The sequence below is a fragment of the Pelodiscus sinensis genome, chromosome 3 (genome assembly GCF_049634645.1).
Source record: "Pelodiscus sinensis isolate JC-2024 chromosome 3, ASM4963464v1, whole genome shotgun sequence".
Lineage (NCBI taxonomy): Eukaryota > Metazoa > Chordata > Testudines > Trionychidae > Pelodiscus > Pelodiscus sinensis.
In genome coordinates, this window is record NC_134713.1 from 51,922,730 (window position 1) to 51,937,965 (window position 15,236).

Genomic DNA, 15,236 nt, shown 5'->3' on the forward strand with positions numbered 1-15,236 from the left:
GAAAGAATAATGAAAGCTTTACAAGTTTCTGATTCAAATTTACTAAGTATGTAAATTTACTATGTATTATTCAATAAAATGAATGATATTTGAAGTTGAAATCTTACACATTTAAAACTGTTCTTTTACTTCCCTTTTGCAAGTACATTAATAAAAAATTCTATTACATATATTTAATTTCTTGAAGTTTCTAAAAGTGTAATCTATGTAAAATGACTTTATTCGGTCAACGACAGGCCTCACCTGCTAGTTAGGAAATAGTTTCTAGCTATGAAATATTCCTTCAACAGATATGGTAGTAATCCCCAAAACTCAAATAACTTAAAAGTAGGCTGGGCCAAAGCACTGAAGAACAGTAGATGATGTTTGTCATTGATGTCACAGAGTCTCGGGAGAAGGTTCCATGGCAGTTGGAGCCTAGAATCAGTTGGGAGGATTGCTACCAGAGAATGATATGTGAAGAAAGCGATTTCCAGTAGCTCCATGGGAGAGGTTGAGTATATCTATCACCCTGTGAATGATCTAGTTCTGTTGCTGCCCCCAAGAAAGCTTGGAAGATTGAATTAATTCCTGCTGTTAAGTTTTCCTATTAAGGACAAAAGATGCTAGATATAAATAAGATTATTGGTTATTACTGGATTCAGATGTTGGAATTTGACGTATCTTTACTTCCTGACTAGCCATAATACTTTGCAGTATTTTATTTTCTATAATCTCTCTTGGTTTTATTTTTGTAGTATGTCAACAATCTGTAAATTACATTTGCTTTTTATAAATGGTAGCAATTACAGGCCTAGGTTTTTTCTTTATTTGTTTTTTACATTTCTCTGTCTGTGGCATTCATTCTGTGGACTTTTTCTATAGCATTTGATACAATTTTTAACATATTTCTTGTCTTGTACCTGTCTCATTTGACTTTTTTTTTTGTTTTTTGAAATATTGCACACTTGTGATCAAAATAATATGTCAGTTCTCTTAACTAAAACTATTTACTCCAAGGTCTCTAATGTCTTCTGATGAAATATAGAGGCTTGCATTTCATCTTTATCTTCCTTGACCTCTCTGCTGTTTTTTACAGTTGATTACATGTTCCTGATTAAATTCTTTTTCTCCCCGACTCACACTTCTCATTTTTGAGATCTCTTTTTTGCTTAGACAATTCCAGCCTCTTGAGGAGGAGCATGAAGAAGATCAGGCTGATGAGAATTGCTGTTGGGCTTAGATAAGATGGAAGACATTTCTGATTGCAATTACATGCCTAGAGTAACTCAACACAAAGATAGATACTAGCACTCCTCCCTTGTTATAGAAGCTGTCCAATACCACATGCTGATATGCTGATTCTGAGTTAACATCTGTTAAAAAATCTATAAGGTATGCAACTCCAGCTATGCAAGATGCATAGTTGGAGTTGGCTTACCTTAAGTCAAGACTTGGTAGCATCCACATTTTGGGACGCTGATGGGAGCAAATGCTCCCATTGGCTTTCATTCCTACTCACAAAAGGAGGAGTACTGGATGCCAGCAGGAGCTGCCCTCACAAGTCTATACTAGATCCACTAAATCAAATGTCAGAAGATGGACCTCTGGAGCATTGATGTTCTGGTAAGTACAGACATGCCATTTGGCTGATGGGACTAATATGTAAATAGTGATGATGTTCCACACACCGCCCATTTTGATTGCCATGTCTACGGTGCATCCAATCTTAGATGAATCCATGCAGAGGAACTCCATAACCAAGGAACTTAATCACTCTAAGTATAGCAATTCCACAGAATGTCCTAGAGGTGAGGGCAGTTTTCTGTAGATAATAAGGACCTTCAAAAAGCTGGTACAGGCAGTCCCCGGGTTACGTACAACACAGGGACTATAGGTTTGTTCTTAAGTTGAATTTGTATGTAAGTCGGAACTGGCTCCAGATTCAGCTGCTGCCACTGAAACTGATCAGGGGCTGACTACAGGAAGCAGGAGGCAGAGTTGCTCTGCCCCCAGCTTCCTGGAATCAGCCTGATCAGTTTCAACAGCTGCTGAATCTGGAGCCTGGGACAGAACAGCTGGGGCGCTGCCCGGTAGGTTCCCACAGGACCAACTCGGCAGCACCCCAGCTGCTCTACCCGAGGCGTCCCGCAACAAAAGCCTGGTCTGCTGGGGGGGGGCACACTAGCTGCGCCCCCTTCCCCCCCAGCAGACCAGGGAGACCCTAGCAAAGCTGCCCAGGAGGCGGGACCCCCGCCGCCTGGGCGGCTTTGCTCCTGTCCCCCTGGTCTACTGGGGGGGGGGGTCCAGCAAAGCCGCTGGACCCCCCCAGCAGACCAGGGACACCCGAGCAAAGCCGCCGCCTGGGAGGCTTTGCTTGTAAAGCTGCCCAGGCGGTGGCTTTGCTCGGGTGTCCCATGTCTGCTGGGGGGGTCCAGCGGCTTTGCTGGACCCCCCCAGCAGACCAGGGGGACAGGAGCAAAGCCGCCCAGCCGCTGCCTGGGCGGCTTTGCTCCTGGGCAAACGAGCAAAGCTGCCCAGGCGGTGGCTTTGCTCGGGTGTCCCTGGACTGCTGGGGGGTCCAGCGGCTTTGCTGGACCCCCCCAGCAGACCAGGGAGACCGGGAGAAGCTTTTCTCGCCCCGGAGGACACGGGTGGCGACCCGCCACCCGTGAGCTCCGGGGCGAGAAAAGCCCCGTTCGTAAGTGCGGATCCGACATAAGTCAGATCCGCGTAAGTCGGGGACTGCCTGTATCCCAAAAAGTGTTTCAAAAGGAATGTCAGCCCCTATGCTGCACATAAACAACCAATGGCACACTGGACTGCACACACCTTTTGTCCTGGGACCCACAGCAAGAGTGGGAAGTGAGCTCTGCCCCACACTCATTGCTACTTATTTAGAAAGGAAGAACATGAACACAGATTGAACCGATCTATGACAAGTGGTCTCTGGATCAGGGAATGGCACATCAGAATCACCTCGTAGGAGATGGATCTCTGCCAGTCATCTGAAGAAGCTATCATGGCTTCAAAACAATTGTATTAGCAGACATTATTTCTCTATCCACTGGGGAAGAAGTTTCCTGTACACTGATTCACTAGTCCCTCTCTCAACAGTTCTAGCAAAGTACATGAGAGACAAAGAGTAACTATCATAGCGGTCCTGATAGTTATATTTCTGAATTCTGTTGCAAATATCCAATTCTAATCCCATCGTGGTATCAGTTTAGCCTTGGACACTTGATCTGAATCAGCTAATCTTTCTACATTGCGATGCAGGAGCCTTCTATGCAATGCTTTGGCTCCTGGCATCCATAAGCATGATTTCTCTGGGAAGGTTGATTGTGTGCCTCTGGTATTTTATTCTCAGGTACCATTTACCAGAAAGATCTACATCTCCAAATGGAAAATATTTTTGCGTGGTGTAATCAAGATTAAGTGCATCATTTTATATGCCCTGCACAAAAACTGTTTCAGCACCTTTCTCGTGTGTCTGAGTGTAATTTTATCTAGTCATCTAGGCACATTTGGCAGTTATTTTGACCCGTCATGAAATAATCAAAGGCAAATCAGTATCATTATAACCCCATATTGTCAGATTTCAATGTCAGTGTTGACATTTTGGAAAGCTTGATTATAACAAGCCCTTGGTACATTCATGAGGTCCTGATAAAGAAGATGTAAGCTTTTTTCTGACTCATTTACTTCCTGTGAACTTAATTTTTTTACAGGGAAGTTCCTCTCAGCCTGCAGATTGAATAAACACCTGGCAGTAGTGCCTAACCTATATTTGATCATATTTTACAAGGATAAACAGGGGCTGTGGACTCATTGGAGATTCCTTTCCAAGGATGGTTTTGAAGTGCCACCATTATTGGTCTATAATCCTATCATTCTTTCAATGCCAATCCCAGAGAGGCCTTCCTCCTTATCACTGATGCTACGAAGTTCTTGGATTTCTATTTGAACCAGACTAGTTTCAGATTCATCTTTTAATTTCTCTTGACACTGGGTGATTGGAAAATAGTATTACCAAAACAACCATATCTAAATAGAAGTCCTGTCATGTTTAACTCTGTCGTAAGTTGACTGGCATAAAGCTGGAAAGTTACAAGGTTTATAAGACTAAAGGTAGGCCTGCAAACCATATGTGTCTTATAAACATTTCCAATACAAACATCTACAAAGCAGCTACATGTTGGTTTTGAACTTCAGACAGACATCCATTTGCTTCTACAGAATGTTTCAAGGCAGGGGAGGCCAGGCCGTCCTATCATAAAGAAATTGGGGGATGGAGGTAGGAGAAAGGGTTGATTTGAGTGATTTTATTTTCTGGGCTTTTGGCAGGAATCTCTTATTTTCACTAGGTAACCTTTTCTTGGGGGGTGCAGTGGGGGAGAATGGAACTTTTCTGAATGGAACCTGTTAGTGAGTTTGGGAAACATCTTAACCCTCTTGCTTTCCTAGTACTACAGTATTGTTGTTCTTATTAGTGTCTTTTTGCAAATGTGCTCTCATTTCCCCTCAGTATCTTCCTGAGGTCTCTCCAGGAGTGAGAATGCTGTCTGTAGACTGTGATTAGAGAAAGCTAATCATCTTTTAATTTTGCTTCTCTGAAGCCACTGCCTTGCACAGGATTCTGGTCCAGCTTCCCTGCCACCTTCCTTCTGATTTCGGAATTTCTCTTTTTTGAGGTGTTTTTCCTCTCTTGGATCTTGATGAGTATATGGCTTCTGAGGCAGATATTAGGTTGATTATTTTAAAGAGGCTATTTTTTTTTGTGTGTGCGAGTCTGATGTCTCTCGCCATGTAGCCTGTTTGGAGGGTAGTATTTGTAAGTGACAGGGGCGGCCATAAGCGGCCAATAGGGGGCCTGATTTACACTACCCCTCCCGCTGCTATCAGACAGTCCCAAGCCTTGGCGAGAAGCTGCGACCCAACGAGGGGAGGTCTCTGCGTTGCCTCAGAGCCAGATTTCGGGGTGAGTAGTATCCCCTCGTTTATCGGCTCACCTCCCGCCCCCCCCCCCCAGGCAGCAGTGCGAGCGGGAGGCCAAGCCAGCCTCCCGGGAGCTGACAGAGGCGTCTGGGTGGCAGCCGACCTTTGCTGCCGCGGTCCTTCCTGTGTGGCTAGGTTCGGGCCAGCTGCACCCGCCCCCAGCGCTGCTGGCACGGAGCAAGCTTCTGCCCGACCCTCCTAGCAAGCAGCAGCAGGAGCCCGGCTCGTAGGAGCAGCAGGGGGAGCACGAGCCCGAGCAGCAGCCGCAAGGGGAGCAGGAGCGGGCGCCGGCTCGGAGCACAGAACAGGAGCCGGGGGCAGCGCGAGGCTCTGGCGCCACCGCCGAGCCTGACGCGGCCGCAGCGAGACCCAGGCGCGCGGGACTGAGGATGTGGCGGTAGCGGAGCAGTCACCACCGCCGGCCTCTGCCCTCCTACCTCCCGCCCCCCCACGCTGCGGCCGCCTCGCAGCTCCTGGGAGCAGGAGCGGCGTGTGCCCGGCGGTATCAGCGGCCAGCAACCCCCGCCCTCCTCGCGGAGCGGGGCGCCGGCGACACAGGCCGCTCCTGCAGCAGTCGGCGCTGGCGTCGGATGTATGCGCTACGCCATCCCGGTGTTGCCGCGGCCTGGCCTCTGCTGGAGGAGAGCAGAGCGGGGCGGGCGATCCCCGGACTCCAGCGGCGGCTCTATTGTGGCACAGGTTGGTGCGGGAAGGGGCTGCGCGAGGCAGAGCGGAGGGAGGGTTGAATGCCAACGCCGCGGCCCCTCACCGCAGCTGGGGTGGGGCAGGGGGTCTGCGTTCAAAGCACGCGAATGAAAGCTCCTCTGCTCAGCACCGAGCGCGCCTGCCTGTCTGCCGCCCTCCTGGGTCTGGCCTGGGCGCGGGGCGGGGAGTCCGGGGTCCCGGGCACTAACAGCAGGGGCTTGTTTGTTTCCTTCTGGCCTGCGAGGCTCGTGCTAGCCCCGCCTCGCGATGGGGCAGCAGCAGGGGAGACTTGGAAACCAGGGAAGGGAAACTGCCGGAGTTCCCTCATTACCCCCGCCTCTGGGACGTGGAGGGCCCCGGATGGGTGCCCTTTCCACCCCCCTGAGCGTCCCCCAGCAGCGGCAGCAGTGACTACAACTCGCAGTGCCCCTCTCCTCTTTCGTTGTAGCGGGAGGTGAGAAATCGTTTATATGCGCCCTGTCCTTCTCGTATCGCTCCTTTGGCTAATGGATAATTCTAGTGCTTTGTCTCTTAAGAAGTTATGCCATGGAAGGATTTTTTTTTCTTTGTGTTTAATCCGTATAACATAAAGTATTAGATATATGTTAAAATAATTCCCACTTCATTCTCTTGGGAAAGTGACCAAGTAACAAATGTGGTGAGTGCATTAGATGCACTCCTTGGCTATTGTTGCTTTTTTCAGGTTCTTTTTGGCTACGGCAATTAATATTGGCCTGTTGTTGAAGTATTATCAGCACTGTTAATGTTGTTTCCTCGAGTAATCCAGAAGTTGTTGGATGTCTTTTGGGAATATTTTATAGCTATATCCTGGTACACAGAGCTACTTAGAGATTGCATTTAAAGGACTTGCCAAATACATTTGGACACCATCATCTAATGCTCTGCAGAAACTTCACATAGGGAAGTGTGCTTCCGTGTGGGGGGGGGGAGGAGATATTGTTATTACTATTCCTGCTGAATACTTTAGCTGTGTTTAAAAAATGTAATCTATGCAATTATATTTGTATAACAGTGAATTGAGCTTTACACTTACTATAAATGATCTATTTTCACTCAGCAAATACTCAAACTTCCATTAGCTGTGTGTATTATTAAAGAGAGAATAAATCAAAATATCAGTACAGTTATAGTGAATTTGATCAGAAAGTACTGTTGTAGAACTGGGAAGAGTCTTATTAAATAAGGCTATGTCTACACTGCAGTTATTTCAGAATAAACTATTCCGGAATAGTTATTCCAAAATAACTTATTTAGAAATATCACATCTACACTGCGGGGAAGCCTCAAAATTAGTCTGAGGAAGGCTTCCCTAATGTAGATGTGCTATCTTTATTTAGAGCCGCAGTAGGAATAACTTAGAATGGCCCTCGTGAAGGGCTATTTCAAAATAGCAGAAGCGGAGCATCTACACACACCTTATTTTGAAATAGTTATTTCAGAATAGGCGTTATTCTTTGTAGAATGAGGTTTACAGAAGTTGGAATAAGCCGTCCATTATTTCAAAATTACTTTGAAATAACAGAATTGCTGTGTAGACACTCACATGGTTATTTCGGAATAATGGCTGTTATTCTGAAATAAGTTTGCTGTGTAGACACACCCTAAATTATCTAGAGAGACTGCCTTAATGTGACTCTCTGATGTTAAATTTTATATCATATTTAGATTATTTGAAATATTTTATGAAATCTAAGATCAGTGTAAACATTTTTCTGAAGTCTGAAAACGTTTTAAAAAAATATTCATGCTAGTGCATGAGACACTGAAGATAAATTTGACTGCAAAATTGACAAGATACAAAAGTGACTACTAAATTTTTTCCCATTTGAGAGAGAAATCACACAACATATATAACAAATAAATGGAAATAACTTTAAAAATCTAAGAGAGTGTTAGACTAACTCGTGTTAGTCTGTAACTTTAAAAACAGCGAGCTGTCATGTGATACCTTAGAGACTAACAAATTTATTAGGTCATGAGCTTTCGTGGGTAAAACCCACTTCATCAGATGCATTGGAGTGGAAATTACAGAATCCAGGGTATATATAACAGCAAAGGAAGTTACATGTTAATTGTAAGATCAGTGTTAATGAAGTGATTAGTGGACACAAATCAGGCATCAGGAATGATCAAATGTTTCCCTACAGGTTTATGTATGTTCATCTCCCTGACCCTCAATAATGGATTTAAAAGTAGGCATTCTTCCACAAAAGAATTGTATCATCCATTACAAAGGGAGACATCTGAACTGGAGTTCATTTACAAGTTCAACACTAGTAGCTTACGCTTCGAGTAAAGAGCTTAACTGGTTAGCACACTACAAAAACAATTTCCCCGCCTTTAATGTTCACATTTACACGTCACATGCTATGAATGAGACACAACCAGCTTGACTTAATTAGCTTCATTAACATTGATCCTACCATTGACAGGTAATTTCTTTTGCTGTTTATATATATATATATATATATATATATATATATATATATATATATATATAAAAAAAAAAAAAATACAGGCAGTCCCCGGGTTACGTACAAGATAGGGACTGTAGGTTTGTTAAGTTGAATCTGTATGTAAGTCGGAACTGGCATCCAGATTCAGCCGCTGCTGAAAACTGATCAGTTTCAACAGCGGCTGAATCTGGACACCAATTCCGACTTACATACAGATTCAACTTAAGAACCCCAGGTGTCCCCAAGTCAGCTGCTGCTGAAACTGATCAGCAGCTGATTCCAGGAAGCCCGGGGCAGAGAAACTCTGCCTCGGGCTTCCTGTAGTCGGCCGCTGGTCAGTTTCAGCAGCGGCTGACTTGGGGACGCCTGGGGCAGAGCAGCTCGGGTGCTGCTGGGTTGGTCCAGTAACACGGCCGCTCCTCGGTGCTACTGGACCAACCCAGCAGCACCCCAGCTGCTCTGCCCCAGGCGTCCTGATTCAGCCGCTGCTGAAACTGATCAGCAGCGGCTGAATCAGGACGCCTGGGGCAGAACAGCTGGGGTGCTGTCGGGTTGGTCCAGTAGTGCCAAGGAGCGGTGCTGCGGGACCAACAGGCAGCGCCCCACCTGCTCTACCACAGGCCCCGGGCTTTGCTCCACGTTTCCCTGGTCTGCTGGGGGGGGGGGGGGGGCACTAGCTGCGTTCCCCCCCCCCCCCCCAGCAGACCAGGGAGACGCGGAGCAAAGCGGCGGAGGACCTGGGCCGGACCGCGGCGCTTCCAGATCAGCGCCGCGGTCCGGCCCGGGTCCTCCGCCGCTTTGCTCAGCGTCTCCCTGATCCAGCTGGAAGTGCCGCGGGTCTGGCCCTGGGTCCTCCACCACTTTGCTCAGCGTCTCCCTGGTCTGCAGACCAGGGAGACACTGAGCAAAGCGGTGGAAGACCTGGGGCCGGACCCGCGGCGCTTCCAGATCAGCGCCGCGGGTCCGGCCCGGGTCCTCCGCCGCTTTGCTCCCCGTCTCCCTGGTCTGCTGGCTCCCCCAGCAGACCAGGGAGACGGGGAGCAGCTTTTCTCGCCCCGGAGGAGGCGGGCGGCGGGACCAGGTGTCCCGCCATTCCAGTCCTCCGGGGCGAGAAAATCCCCGTTCGTAACTGCGGATCCGACATAAGTCGGATCCGCGTAACTCGGGGACTGCCTGTATACACACACGCACACACACTGGATTCTGTAATTTCAACTCCAACTCATTTGATGAAGTGGGTATTACCCATGAAAGCTTATGACCTAATAAATTTGTTAGTCTCTAAGGTGTCACATGACTTTGTTATTTTTAGAAATCTGTAGTGGTATTGTTAACATAAGTAAGAATATGTCAGATTTAAAGTATTGTGTTTTAGAAACACTTTTTGTTTTGTTTTTTAAGGTCTACCCATTCTGTTTCTGTGATTTGCTGCTAGTGTTGGAGATAAACTTATTTCAGTTGTTTTCCTATCTTACCTTATCTAACTGTTTAGGTTTGTTTTATCAGTGGAGAAAGCACAGGTTTTTTGTTGTTTTTATTTTTTTCTGTTATGCTTTTAAAAAAATCAACCCACTGAGTAATCTGAATTAATGTGTGATACTATTTGGTAATTTTTCATTTTTTGAGCTGGCAAGAAGTGAAAGTTTTACTAAGGTGATACTTATTACTGTAGAAGGGATTGATCATATTGGTAACAGTGGCACTGGAATAATTTTTGACGGTGCTGAAAGACATTTAATGAAATTGTAAACCCTGTATGTGATGGAAGCCACTTAAAGCCAGGGGGTGTCACCACAACCCCCGTTCCCTCACCCCGATTGGTAATATAGAAATATGTTAATGTTTTGAGTATGAGAAACAACTGAAAAGGGTGGGTGGGATATTTACTGTAGGTTGAAGTATGTTAACACAATCTGAATTAGTAAGGATCAATTCTGTTGGTGCATCATTACTGTATGTCGTACTGGAACAACCCTTGGTATATGAAAAATACATTGAGTGCTTTAACCTCCCTGTATAGCTCCTGCAAAAATTCCTTGAGCTTGTTCAACCCAAAAGGACTTGAATATGAAAGTTGAGAGGTGGATAAGCAACTGGTTAAAGGGGAGACTACAGCGGGTCATATTGAAGGGTGAACTGTCGGGTTGGAGGAAGGTTACTAGCGGAGTTCCTCAGGGATCAGTTTTGGGGCCAATTTTATTTAATCTTTTTATTGCTGATCTTGGCACCAAAAGTGGAAGTGTCCTAATAAAATTTGCGGATGACACAAAGCTGGGAGCTATTGCCAATTCAGAAAAGGATCGGGATATCATACAGAAAGATCTGGATGATCTTGTAAATTGGAGTGATAGCAATAGGATGAAATTTAATAGTGAGAAGTGTAAGGTTATGCATTTAGGGATTAATAACAAGAATTTTAGTTATAAGCTGGGGACACATCAGTTGGAAGTAACGGAGGAGGAGAAGGACCTCGGAGTCCTGGTTGATTATAAAATGACTATGAGCCGCCATTGTGACATGGCCGTGAAAAAGGCTAATACGATCTTGGGATGTATTAGGCGAGGTATTTCCAGTAGGGAAAAGGAGGTGTTAGTGCCATTATACAAGGCATTGGTGAGACCCCATTTGGAATACTGTGTGCAGTTCTGGTCTCCCATGTTTAAGAAGGATGAATTCAAACTGGAACAGGTACAAAGAAGGGCCACTAGGATGATCCGAGGAATGGAAAACCTGTCTTATGGAAGGAGACTCAAGGAGCTTGGCTTGTTTACCTTAATCAAAAGAAGGCTGAGAGGGGACATGATTGCACTTTTTAAATATATTAGAGGGATAAATAGCAGGGAGGGAGAGGAATTATTTAAGCTTAATACCAATGTGGACACAAGAACAAATGGATATAAGCTGGCTAGTAGAAAGTTTAGACTTGAGATTAGATGAAGGTTTCTAACCATTAGAGGAGTGAGGTTCTGGAACGGCCTTCCAAGGGAAGTAGTGGGGGCAAAAGATCTATCTGGTTTCAAGATTAAACTAGATGGGTTTATGAAGGGGATGGTTTGATGAGATAACATGATCTTGGTAACTAATTGTCCATTCATTATCAGTGGGAATAGGTCAATGGAGGGATGATAGGAGTTACTATAGAGAACTTTCTGGGTGTCTGGCTGGTGAGTCTTGCCCACATGCTCAGGGTTTAGCTGATCGCCATATTTGGGGTCGGGAAGGAATTTTCCTCCAGGGTAGATTGGCAGAGACCCTGGAGGTTTTTCGCCTTGCTCTGTAGCATGGGGTACAGATCACAGCTAGAGGATTCTCTGCATCTTGGGGTCTTCAAAGTATTTGAAGGCTTCAATATCTGAGATATAAGTGAGAGGATTATTCTGGGAGGGGTGGGTGAGATTCTGTGGCTTGCACTGTGCAGGGGGTCAGACTAGATGATCATAATGGTCCCTTCTGACCTTATAGTCTATGAGTCTATGAGACCGTTCTATAAGAGGCAAACAAGATGTCAGATCTCAGTGATGTATCTTTGAAAATACCTTCTATGAATGACACATAAATTTCTATCACATAAATCTATCATCTTCTCTCCATGTACATCCTAGGCGCTACCCTTGTCACTTTCAAAAAACCCACACCAGAGATGTCAAAGCAGATTAAATATAATACCAATCTGCACCAAACAGGGAGCTTAAATTTGTGTTTTTCATCCTTACTACTTCTGATTTCCTCCAGTATTTCTAGGTTTCTTTCACAGCATATTTGATTCTCATTCAAGCTTCTCACAAACATTGTCTACACTACAGCTTAAGATGATGTAAATTAAGTCACTTGGGAATGAAAAAACACACCCTGTCCTTCGAGTGATGTAACAGACATCAATCTAATGCGGTGTCTACGCTGTACTGTGTCAAGGGGAGATGCTTTCCCTCTGGCTTACCTTCTGCCTCTTGGGAAGGTGGAATACTGAAGTTGACAGGAGAACGAGCTCCCTTTGACTCATCATGTCTTCACCAGACCAGCTAAATTGATGCCGCTGCGCCGATCAACATGCAGTATTGACAAGCCCTCGGTATTGGCTTGTAACCAATTCAAAATAACAGAACATAAGTTAGAAAGTATTCTTTACATTATTTAAACAAGCTTATGTGAAATGTAGTACTTTAAATTCAGTTACAGAGACTGACTAATAGAGTGAATGGAAGACACCAGCTTTTTTCCTCATAGAAAGGATAAGTTGTTGCCCTTAGTGAAATGAATACAGTATGTTTAAATCTAGTTCAGGTGACTTATGCAACATTTATGCTGTCATTGTTAGAATGTTTGGCATGAATAGTAGCCAGGTATGATTGGGAGCACGAAAGGACTAAGCTAATATACTGGTTGAGTTGTTTTTTCTAACAGAAGATGGATCTTTTAAGGTCAGATGGATCTTTTAAGGTCAAAATTAAAATTAATTGCAGTGGAAGAAATTAGAACTTAAGATTTTATTACTAGCATCTTTTTTTTTTAAAAGAAAGTATAGTCTAGTGCCCATCATTCTTTCTTCTCTTTTCAAAAATAACTTGTCTTCTCTTTTTGTGATCTCAGACTACTCACCTTTTCCTCTGTTGTGCCCCTTCTCTCAGAATTCTTTTGTAAAGCAGTCATACTAAATTCTACTCACTCACTCAACAAAGGTATGAGAGTTGTAGGTATTTATTTCATGGGGACAAAAATATCATTAAAGCTTTTATTTTCTTGATAAGAGCAGATGAGCAGTGTTTATTGTGTATGAGTGGGTAAATACTCTTGACAGTTTTGCTAGTTCACTGTTATATATGATAGTCAGTTTTGTAAATTCATTGTGTAGGCATTTATATTCAGTGCAAAGGCATATGATTTCACATTGATTTTTTTTTAGATAATTTTTTTATTAAAAAATTCATGAATTCCACATTAACCACTGCTTCCGTATTCAGTATACATAAATATGATATAGATATTTACATTTGACTTTTTTCCTTATACGGGTTGGTGAACCTTCTGAAACTCTGGCTGGATCTGGTTTATCAGGGTTAGCAGTGGTGGGGTGCCAGATTCTTTGTTTACCACAGGCACAGTGCCCCACAGCTCCCAGTGGACACGGTTCGCAGTTCCTGGCAAGTGGGAACCGTAGGAAGTGGTGCCTTGGTCTGCAGTGCTTCCTTAAGGTCCCATTGGCCAGGAATGAGAGCATTAGCAGGGAGCTGGGAATGGCTGTGCCTGTGGATGCTCAGGTAAACAAAGCTTCTGGCAGCTCATTGGCAGCTAACCTTGAGGACTGGAGGTTCACCACTCTGCCTCATAATAGGACCAAGGAAGGGGTAGGAGTATTTTGGTTTTGCTTATTTGTAAATTTTTATTGTGTAGAAAATGTCGTGATTCTTAGACAGTGACTTTGCATCTGGGAAACTATCCATATATCCATAACAAGAAAAAAAAGACTGTTTGAACCTGCAAATCTCATTGACTAGAGTCAGACTGCTTATGAGTAAGGACTACCTCTGAATGTGATTACAGAGTCAAGCTCTATGGCTCTGGTTCAGCAAAACACTTAAGCATGTGCTAAAGTTCCCCGCAAGTGAGACTTAAGCGCACAATTTGCTAACCAAAAATGCCATTGAGTACTTGCTTAGTGATTTGCTGATTATGGGTATTCACAGATATTCTGTTGGGCAGAGAACACTTTCTCTCTTTTAAGTACATCCTGAAGAAAACAACAAATTTTTTTGTTCTAGTTTCATATTTTGAAATTAAAAGTTAATATAAATGCATGTTTTCTCTTTTCTAATAACAGCAGCAGATCTTTGTTATAGTATATGCAATTTAATTAATACTTGTAGAAATCTCTCTCTCTTAATAATTCACTTTTCTCACAGAACAGTGTACGCGAAGCATCCAACAATAAAAGCAAAAGGGCCTACAACAAGGAAGCAGGAAGGGAGGAAAAGAGTTCTTTCCACTCTTTGGGGTCAGTGAGATGTCAGGGGAGCAAGCTGTGTTTATTTTAAGCAGAAAATAGAAAACTGTCACAGCACAGTTCCTATGGCAAGCACAGATGGAAATTCAGGGAATAGAATGAAACATCTGTGACTGCTGTTTCAAGGTAGATTACAGATTGAAATATTGCGAATAAAAACATAGTTTGAGAGGGGGAATAAAACCACATCTATTGGTTTAATCTTCACCAGACCAGTTCTATTTTATAGTTTGTGTTCAGTTTACTTTTTCATCAAACTCAGAAGTTTTGGAATAAAGGATACGTCTCAAAACAGAAAAGTTTTATTGTTACACTATTGTCAGAAAAAGGGTACAGAGAACTCATCAACATTTCTGTTTGAAATACATTCAGAATTTTCCACCGTTGCAGAACTTGAATAAGGAAAACTAAAAACACCACTTCCCACAGCTCCCATTGGCTGAGAGTGGGAATCTGCAGCCAGTGGAAGCTGTGAGCAGTCATACCTGCAGATGCACAGGTAAATAAAGCACAGGTGGCCTTCCAGGGGTTAAGCCTGATGTACTGCGTCCATCTTTCAGGCTGCTTATTGCCTCCCCACCCCACAGTAATGGGCTCAGTATAGGTTCTTTAGCCTTGGTGTTCAGGGTGGTCTGATAAGCCTGAAGCTTTCAATTTTTCCTTATCTGTGGTAGGTGAATCTTCACTATTGAAGCCACAGAGCCTACATGTAATGCTATCACTGGCTCCTGCTGCAGCTATGATGTAACATCACAGTATGACTATCCTGAGGATGGAGGAAGAGGCAGCCAATGGTAGGGCAGCTTGATTTGGGTATGGGGTTTGGAATTCACCCCAAAATGGCAGCTGGAAAAAACTATTAGAGAAAGAGACACATCTAGATACTGAACTAGTGGATAAACTGGCACTGGGCTAGGATAAGACTGGGGACTTGGAAGTGTGAAGAAGGAAAGTAGGAAAGACTTTAGGACAAAAGAAACATTGAAAATAGGCTTGAGAGTGAGATCAGAAACTATTAGAGAATGGATATAAAATCCACAGACATGAGAGAGAGGGAATCTCAAGGAAAATAACTGATA

At 44.1% G+C, this 15,236-nt stretch overlaps 1 protein-coding gene across 9 annotated transcripts in view; it reads left to right on the forward strand.

Annotated features, from left to right (window-relative positions):
* Positions 1–442: 442 nt before the first annotated feature.
* FAM135A (family with sequence similarity 135 member A) overlaps positions 443–15,236 on the forward strand; it is a 151,283-nt gene continuing 136,489 nt past the window's right edge. For 4 of the 9 annotated variants that reach the window (XM_075923709.1, XM_006127226.4, XM_075923710.1 and 1 more), the window contains exon 1: positions 5,068–5,676. The gene's annotated coding sequence lies outside the window, so the exon portion shown is untranslated. Of the gene's footprint in view, positions 493–4,851; positions 4,961–5,065; positions 5,677–5,781; positions 6,137–15,236 lie in introns of those variants that run through there. The other 5 variants (XM_025186756.2, XM_006127228.4, XM_025186759.2 and 2 more) reach the window with 5 other exon arrangements.